Genomic DNA, 8,756 nt, shown 5'->3' on the forward strand with positions numbered 1-8,756 from the left:
GAGACAGGGAACTTCCATTAGTGCTTCCTTCAGATAAAGAGAAACAGGACTAGCAATTTTGTAGAGAAGAAAATGAATCAATAAAGAAAAAGAAATGTTAAGTAGTTATAATGCCAGAGCTGTGCCAAATAGAACCATGTGTGCCATAGAATGAAAGTGAGATATTTGGGACTTGGGATATTTATGAATTTATATATTTAAGATATTTTAGGATTACATGTAATCTTGCTGTTTCCAGTGAAGGCGATGGTGGTCAAACAGCCCATGGTTTTAAGAGCTAGAAGAAAGAAGGAGACAGACGCTTTAACAGGGTCTGTTGTGACAGGCCAAGGGGAAATGGTTTCTAACTTAAAGAGGAGAGATTTAGATTGGATATAAATAAAAAATGTTTTACAATTAGGGCAGCTGGACCAGGATCTGAGCAACCTGATCTAGCTGTGGACATCCCTGTTCATTAGAGGGAGGTCCCTTCCAACTCAAACAGTTCAAAGATTCTATGATTCTGTGGTGCAGCAGAGAATCCAGTTAGTCCACTCCATCCTGACTACCCTCTGGTGAGGCCTTGGCCATACGTTTTCAGAGTGAACAGATCAGACATCCTACCATATTCAGAATGACACTGAGTGAGACACCGACAGCAGCAGATCTTGAAACAAAACTGCAGGGAGAGCTGAATGGCCATCAGCTCCCCATCTCGCTCTTCTCCAGAGCACCTACCGCCTGGCGATGACATCGTGGGCTTGGGGGACTGTGGTCAACGATTTGCAAACTGACAGAGGCTCGAGTCGTTATTCTGCGAATTTTTCATGGCCTATCTGCACCTCTATCAGCCACGCTTCACTGGTCTGGTCTGTATTAACTCTTGATCTGGAAGGGATTTTTGTCTTTACTGTTACCCTCCCTTGCATCAAGACTCATTTCCTATGACTCCAACATGCTACATAGTACCAATACTTTAGACCTCTCCACATGACATCAGTGGGCTTGCAGGTATTATTTAATCCCTGCTGGGTCACCTGCAACATTTCACCTGCATTTCAGTGATACAGAAGGTGAGTCAGGCATGTTGTGCTGCTATTTTTGGTATGCTGCAAAGTTCCCATCCTGCCCACTTGGGATGGAGGCTGAGAGTTTGTATCTTCCCCCTTTGCTTAAGGACATGCTGCTACCCAAACCCCTAGTGCTGCCAGGTCTTCCCATTGCAGGGAAATCCCTGTGTCAAAGCCAATTTATGGAAGGAACCAAGCAGAGTGAAATGATGACTCACAGAAGCACCATCTCAACACCAGTCCATCTTTGTCTCACAGTTCGGGCTAGGTTCACACTTCCAATTGGACTCTAGAAACTGAGATATCCTCTACTAGAGATCTGTGTAACAAAGATACTGGTGTGGTCACATAGCTGCGGTTATCAGGATGCATTTCCTTGTCTATGGCTGGCAACATCTATCCTTGCACAGGCTGCCAGATGTGAAATGTGCTCTGTTTCCCATCCTGCAATAGCCAGGATCTTTATTTTGGTGAAGCCCACCTGTAATCCAAAAAAATGAGACACCAGGCTGAAATTCAGAAACAAGCCCAAGTGAGGAACAGCTTTCAGTAAATAGAACCATTAGCTTTACAAAGAATCACAGACACATAAAATAGAGATCCATCCGATCCAATTCCTGTTCAAACACAAACACCCAGATTAGATTCTCCAGTCATTTTAGTGAGAGATTCTCCACCATTTTAGTGGATTTTCCTAGACTGTCTAAAGCATGTCCATGTCTCTCCTGTATTGGAGAGCCTAGAAATCGACAGTGACCTACTAACCCCATCGGATCTAAACCAAATGAGTAACCAGCCATTGAGAAACCATTATTATTCCCACTGTAAACTATTCTTGAATCTTCCCAGCCCCTCATCTCCCGTGTAAAGAGATTCATCCCATGGCAAATAAGTTTTTGCAACAATTTGGTATGGAGTCCAAGGATTAGGAAAATGTCTCACTCCTATCTTTCAGTTGAAGAGCAGCTGAAGTTTCTGAGTCAGATTAAGGCATAATTGTGTTTTATGTTCACAAGTTGGTCAGAATCACTTTCACTTCATTGTCTGAGACCTTGGCTTAGTTGTCAGTACTGACTCTTGCACAGATGCTTCTTTTAAATAAAAGAGCACCCAACGCATTGGCAAGGCAATAATTCTGTCATCTGACATTTAAATCATAATCCATCTTTCCATCTCTTTTCTCATTAACAGGAGAGAAAATTCTTCAGGTTCTCCTGGCGTCTAACTTAGGTGGGAGAAGAAAAAATCATGAATGTCCTTGCTTTTATTAATATCAGCTAACATTTTTCCCTCTGGTTCTGGCAATCTTCCATCTACCCAAGGAGACAGAGATATGACTCTAATACTGAACCAACCCATGCCACTTCTGGAGCCACATGGAAGGCTGAACATATGGACTGGATTCTGTTTTCACACTTGCACACATGAGGATTGATCTCATCAAGGTCACAGAGAGCTTTAGCTCCAGCAAAAGGCTGCACACGGTGTTATTATGTGCAGTATTTAAATCTAAATCTAAATTACATCCCAGCAGGACCCTTGATCTGCTACTGTTCTAACTATTTTAACATAAGAAGGGTTGAGGCATCTCCACATGTCAGTCACAGGCCACAAAATTCATTTTTGCACTAGATTTAGTTCAAGTTTTTATATGAATGAGGCTATACATGTTTTAGAGTCATTTCATGCCAAAGGACCCAGGTCTGTGCAATGAAATCCTACAGTCACAGGACAAAATTCTGTATAACTGCCATGACTTTTGATTTCCCTTTCATCTGTCCACAGGACTGGTAAAATGCTTCTGAAACAGATTCTCCCTGTGACTTATGTCCACTCCTGTGGAAAATGATGGTATGAGGTGAGAACCAGGTTAGCGTGCACTGATTTAGAAAGAATTTTCCCTCGATTGCACAGAAGATGGGAAGCTGCTCTCAAAACCTTGCACTGATCAGCACCCCTCAGATTTATTAGGGTCACTAAAGGGTCTCTAATTTTGGCTAACTTTCATTTCACTTTCCTGGAATCACAAAGCCACCAAGAATATTACCTATCACTCAGCTCACATCTATTTCCCCATAATTCATATCTGGTTCTGTACTTTCCTGTAACCTCTGGTAGTTCAAGGTTGAATTCTGCAATAATTCTTTTCTAGTTTAAATACTTCTGACACCTTAGCGTTTGTCTCAGGTCAGTTATATCTGAATGAAAATGTTACAAGTGACATGTTACAAGTGAGGATCTCATAAAAAGAAGAAAAAAGAAAGAAAGAAAGCTTTCTGAAGGACTAGCAGTGTGGGGGTATGCTAATGAACTGATCTGATACCAAGAGACCTATCTGAATTCTTGTTAAACTCATGCAAAGGCATTGTATGAGTGCAAAAATATCTTCTGAGCAACCATCTGTCTGTAGCAAGCAAAAAAAAAAAAGAAATGCAGTGCCTTATGAGTTCCCAAAAATTTCATTCACACCGATATCCTGTCCATTTTTGGACACTTCCCTAAGAATATTACAGGATCTCTGTGGCTTGGGGATAAAACCTTTGTCCATCTCCAGAAGATCCCCAAAACTCACCTTCTAGAGTAGATGCCGAGGATATTTTTGGCAAGTCTAACAACAACAACAAAGGGTAAAGGCATTTTGCAAAGTCATTTTCAGAGGTTTTTACTGTGCTGATATCCAGAGCAACTGATTCCAAGTAACCAGCATAGATTTGTCCCTTAGGCTCTGCAAACGCAATCCTCACAGGGATTTATCCAGCAGATACCTTTGGTCATAAAGAGGATGAGAAACTGGCCTGAGAGACCACACACACTACAGTTTGATTATTTAGTTATTCAGGATTAAACTTCAGAATTAGAACTCATCAAATAGATCCAACAAAAAATTTCCATAGCCTGCACTGAAATTAATATATCATATTTATATTACTAAAGAACACTATCCCTAGCTATAGAATAACAGCAGTTAAAAGAAGGCAATTCATTTACTCTGAGTGCTTTTTCACAAGCTGAAAAGAGACTAAAATAGTTTATTTGCTTATGGAAAGTAGCTCAGATCAAACAGACTCTTTCGTTGCACAAACTTCATTCTGCATTGGGTCAGAGCTGGTCCTTGGTTTGCAAAGCAAGCATGTAGGGAAAACAAGCTTTGAGAGATTTTCTTTAGAGCAGATCTTGCTCATCATCAAGAAAAAAAAAAAAAAAAAAAAGAAGTTAGCCTCAAGCCTTCTCTCAGAGCTCAATTCACAGCCTGGGACAGCCAAAACACTCCATTCGCCTGTGAGTATAGCTGTGATAAAATCCTTAAAATCTTTTCACCACCTATTCTTGAAAGAAAAGACCATGTCTGGTCTCAGAACACCTGAGAGGATCAAAAGCGGACCTAATCTCTCTTTTGTATCAACAGTCAGAGGGTTAACATAGAGAAAGACACATCATATGGATGCACTCGCATTGGCTTGAAAAGTCTGACCTTTTGCCCAATGGTGTGGGTTTCTCTGCACAGAATCCAACAGAAGTAAACACAGAATGAAAAGTTGGGAAAAGATGTGAGCTGGTTGGAAGGAAAGTTGTGAAGAGACTGGTACAGAGGGCTTGCTATTTCTACCCACCCAAATGATGGAGGCTTTCAGACATGCAACACCTCTGCCAGAGAAAAGGGAGCTGGGAACAGGACAGCAAAGCCACTGAAATGAAATTAATGAATAAATGAATGAATATGCAATGAAATGGTTGGCAGCCACCAAACACAAGAGGTGTTCCTGTGTGGTAATTGGGCTTGGCTGCAGTTTACAGTGTTACAGCATCCCATCTTACTAATAGAGACTTCACTGATACATATGTGATAGCTTCATTGTGTAATAGGTAACAATATGCTGGGCTAATAATTCAATGGGTTGATAAACCCAGCTAAGCGAGTGAATTGTTTTGAATATTAGCTAATTTGCCACTAGCCAATTTCATTCAGCAGAAAATGAATTACTGTGCACAACAGTGTTTCAATACTTGGGTTAACAATTAGCACTTTCAGAGATATTTCTTCCCTCCCACAGATCTGTATAAATGTTAGCTAAATAATCCTCATCAAGCATAGACAAAGAAAAGCAGTGGGTACTGTTATAGCCAGAGAAGAAACTGAGGCAACAAATATAAACCACTTAGTCAGAATGACTCAATAAAACAAAAGAGAGAAGAAAATAGAATACCAACCCCAGTTTACTCACAAAATCAACCTTCTAGTCTGGTTTTAAAAAAATGATCTGCACTTTTTTCCCTCTTTTCAAAAGGCCATCTCCACCCATGGGGCAGAAAAGGACTCCCAGGAAGCTCTGTCTGTCCCACTCAATGTCTGTAGAGAGAAAAATAAAACCAGTGTGGCCATCCCTTCTAACAACACCATAAATACAAGTTCACCCTCCTCCTTGCTGGATAACTGTCAATAGACTGCATTCAACAGATAGTACAGCAGATAGAAGTCTGAAAGAAGAACAAATGAGGACTAAATGAGGATTGGAAGGGTTGGAGGGGTTATCCTCTTGCAAGATTGTGTGAGCTTGGAGTTAGTTTTAGAGGAGAATCACGATGCATCAGAGATGAGAATCACAGAGTGTGAGGTAGAAGTCAGACTGTGACTGACTGCTATTCCTAATTGAAAGAACAAGCAGCAAGTGTTGCTTTAATTATAAACACCTCATTATTTACACCTAATATTTCAGTAGCATCTTGGCTAAGGAAAAAAAAAAATCTTTTGTTTGTCTTCACTAGGATTCACTATTTCCTTTCTTCTTCCCACCAAAAATCATTTTGCTGATACTAAAAATGGTCATTTATGATTATGATAAAGTAGCAGCAGTTCTGAATAGTCAAATCAAAAGGGAAAAAAGAAGAGAAATGAATCTGTTGATGAAAAGTTGAATGATTCAGACAAGAGAATTGATTATTTGAGTCAACTCTTTCAGAATGTGAATGCCATTGTTGTTCTTCAATTTTATTTTCTTTTATCGAAACCTTGTGGTTTAGAAAGTGAGAAAAAAATCAATACTGTAACAAAATATCAGCAGAGACCTAATTCTGCATCATTCCTGTGAAATGCCTAGGTCATTGTGAACATGTATTTGACTATATATTGACTCCATTATTTGTGGAGTCTCCCTTTACGGAGATGATTCAGGATCCATCTGGATGCGTACCTGTGCAATTTATTGTAGGTCTCTTCCAACCTCTGCAATTCTGTGAGTCTGTGATATACTTAAAATAAGTACTGCAGTGGTTTAAAGTGGTTTAAGATACTAAAACCTCCTTGAGTTAAAGCAGTGCATCTGTTAAAAAAAAGTCTATTTTCCACAATGTTTTATGCTCTCTTATAATCTTTTAAATGAAAAGTATAAAGCTGCACTTACTGAGGTTCTGAGTTTTATTAAATGTCTATTAACCAGCACATAATCTGATCTGTATTTACTTATGAACACATTCAATGAGGTGATCTTTTTTTTTTTTTACTTTATAGGTGTTTCATAGTCAGTAAGCAGGTCGAATATAACTAGGTTTTAGCTAACAAACAGCACATTCTTGAATGCAATATGAGATCTGCACACACTGAAACAGTTTTACACATTACTAATGTTCTTTTCATCTAGTTCACCACTATCACTCATGGCATTCAGATCTTAGAGGCATTCAGAATATTACTCTTAGACACCAACTATTTATTTTTTGCTTATATGTCTCCACTTCAAAAACCTGTTAATTTATTATAATTTACCAAAACTTCTGAAATTATATTTTAGAGAAGAAAAAGAAAGGCATTCCAATTTCATCCCCACTGGGCATGGTTAGAAAGAAGAAGGCAGGTTGGTTGGAAAGAAATGCCAGACAAGTGAATGTTAGGTCTGCTCTGCTCTGGCAGATATTTCACTGTAGCAAGTGCCAAAGCCTCTCTGATGTCTACTCTTAAGATTCTGTTAACCAGTGGCTGCAGTGATGCCATGGCACAGCTCGTTTAGGGAACTGGACTGACATCAAACAGTCATTGCAGAACATGCTTCAGTCTTTAGCATTCAAGAAAATTCTAAATAAATTCCACTGACTTGAAAAATGTAATGCCTGATGGAGAACCTCCTGTCAGCAAGTCATAGATTTACGTTGGTTGATCCATACAGCACACAGTAGTTTCTACCACAAAACATCTTGTCCCATGATACATGAAAATGGGAACCCTGAGAAGATTTTAACTGACAGGGCTACTGAGGGCTTGGAGCTCAGATTTCCCATTGGCCTCAAGTCTAGAGTAAACAAGTTTGATAAGAAGTGAATAAACTCCTCACTACAGGAGAAACCACCTCAAGCTCTACTCCCCAAACAGTACAACAGGTTAAGTGACTTGAATAAAAATGGCTGACTTGAAACCTTTGCTCAAGCAGGACAGGCAACAGTCAAACTGCATAAAATGAAGAATACCAGAACACAATCCTTAGTAAGTGTATAGTCCATTGTAAAAAGTCTATCCCAAGTGCCAAAAAGCAATCCAATAGAGAATCCATCAGTCTGTGCATATCCCAGCTGAATATGTAATAAATTTAACAGTGGGAAGAATGAGTATACAGAGCATCAAACAAAACAAATACAAGCTGAGAAATGATAGTCAATGAAGCCACCAGACTGACATGGGAACTCACTGCAAATAAACTGGCATCCCCATAATGCAACTCACTTTCATCTCACTTACTCTCTGAGGCCTGGTCAAGGTCTTGGTGGCAATGCAAAGATTTCTGTCTTCTCCTCCTTCATCTCAGAAGGGCTAATGAGGTCAACCAAATGTCATCTTAATGTACCAAACACTGTAACATAGGTTTGGGAGCTTAGTACTGGCAAAGCATTAACATCTCTTATTGTACAATCCCTTACATGAAACCCACAGAACTTGAAGACACCCTAGAAAATATTATTTTTATGACTATATCAGCCCTCTCCACTCATTCACTTGGCCAAAACATCCCCACACTAGTCTAACTGACATTGCTATTCTTTCTGGCTTATTTTTCTTTTTTACCATCAACTACCATTTTGGGGAGGCAAGCAAAAGGAGTGGGATAGGGGGAGGCATTGATACAAAATCCCACAGCAAATTGGAAAGAAAAACACAAGCTTAATCAAGCACATACCACAAACCTGTGAAAGTCCTAAGGACTCAGGCAGGAACGAGGGATGTGGGAGTTCACATTGGCTAGGAACCCAGAGTCAGTAGGAATCTCTAATAGGAGGCTGTTCAAAAGCCATAAGAGGCAAAACTCAAGTACAACTGTATCCCTCAAAGGAGTATGCACAAACACCCCTTCTGGCTCTATACCCTCTATTGTACTGGAACAGTCTGTCTAAATGAGTTTCATCCATTTATAAATCTTTTAACCTGAAGTTTCTCCTAAAAAGCTAAAGTCAAAAATTAAGCAGTTGAAATTGTTTAAAATTAGTAATTTGGGGTAGTTTTTTCTTTTCCTTTCTTTTCCTTTCTTTTCCTTCATTTTCCTTTCTTTTCTTTTATTCTCTCTCTTCTATGGGTTGGTACTTGGGGCTGGGGATTTTTTGCATTGCAGATAGTGAAGGATGCCTTATTCTATGGAAAAAAAAGCATCCATCTGTAAGGAAATGAATTATGTGCAGGCAGTGCTCATTTCTGCCGAAGATCAGAAATGCTTCACTTATCTACAGCTT

This window comes from Meleagris gallopavo, chromosome 3, assembly GCF_000146605.3.
Source record: "Meleagris gallopavo isolate NT-WF06-2002-E0010 breed Aviagen turkey brand Nicholas breeding stock chromosome 3, Turkey_5.1, whole genome shotgun sequence".
Taxonomy (NCBI): Eukaryota; Metazoa; Chordata; class Aves; order Galliformes; family Phasianidae; genus Meleagris; species Meleagris gallopavo.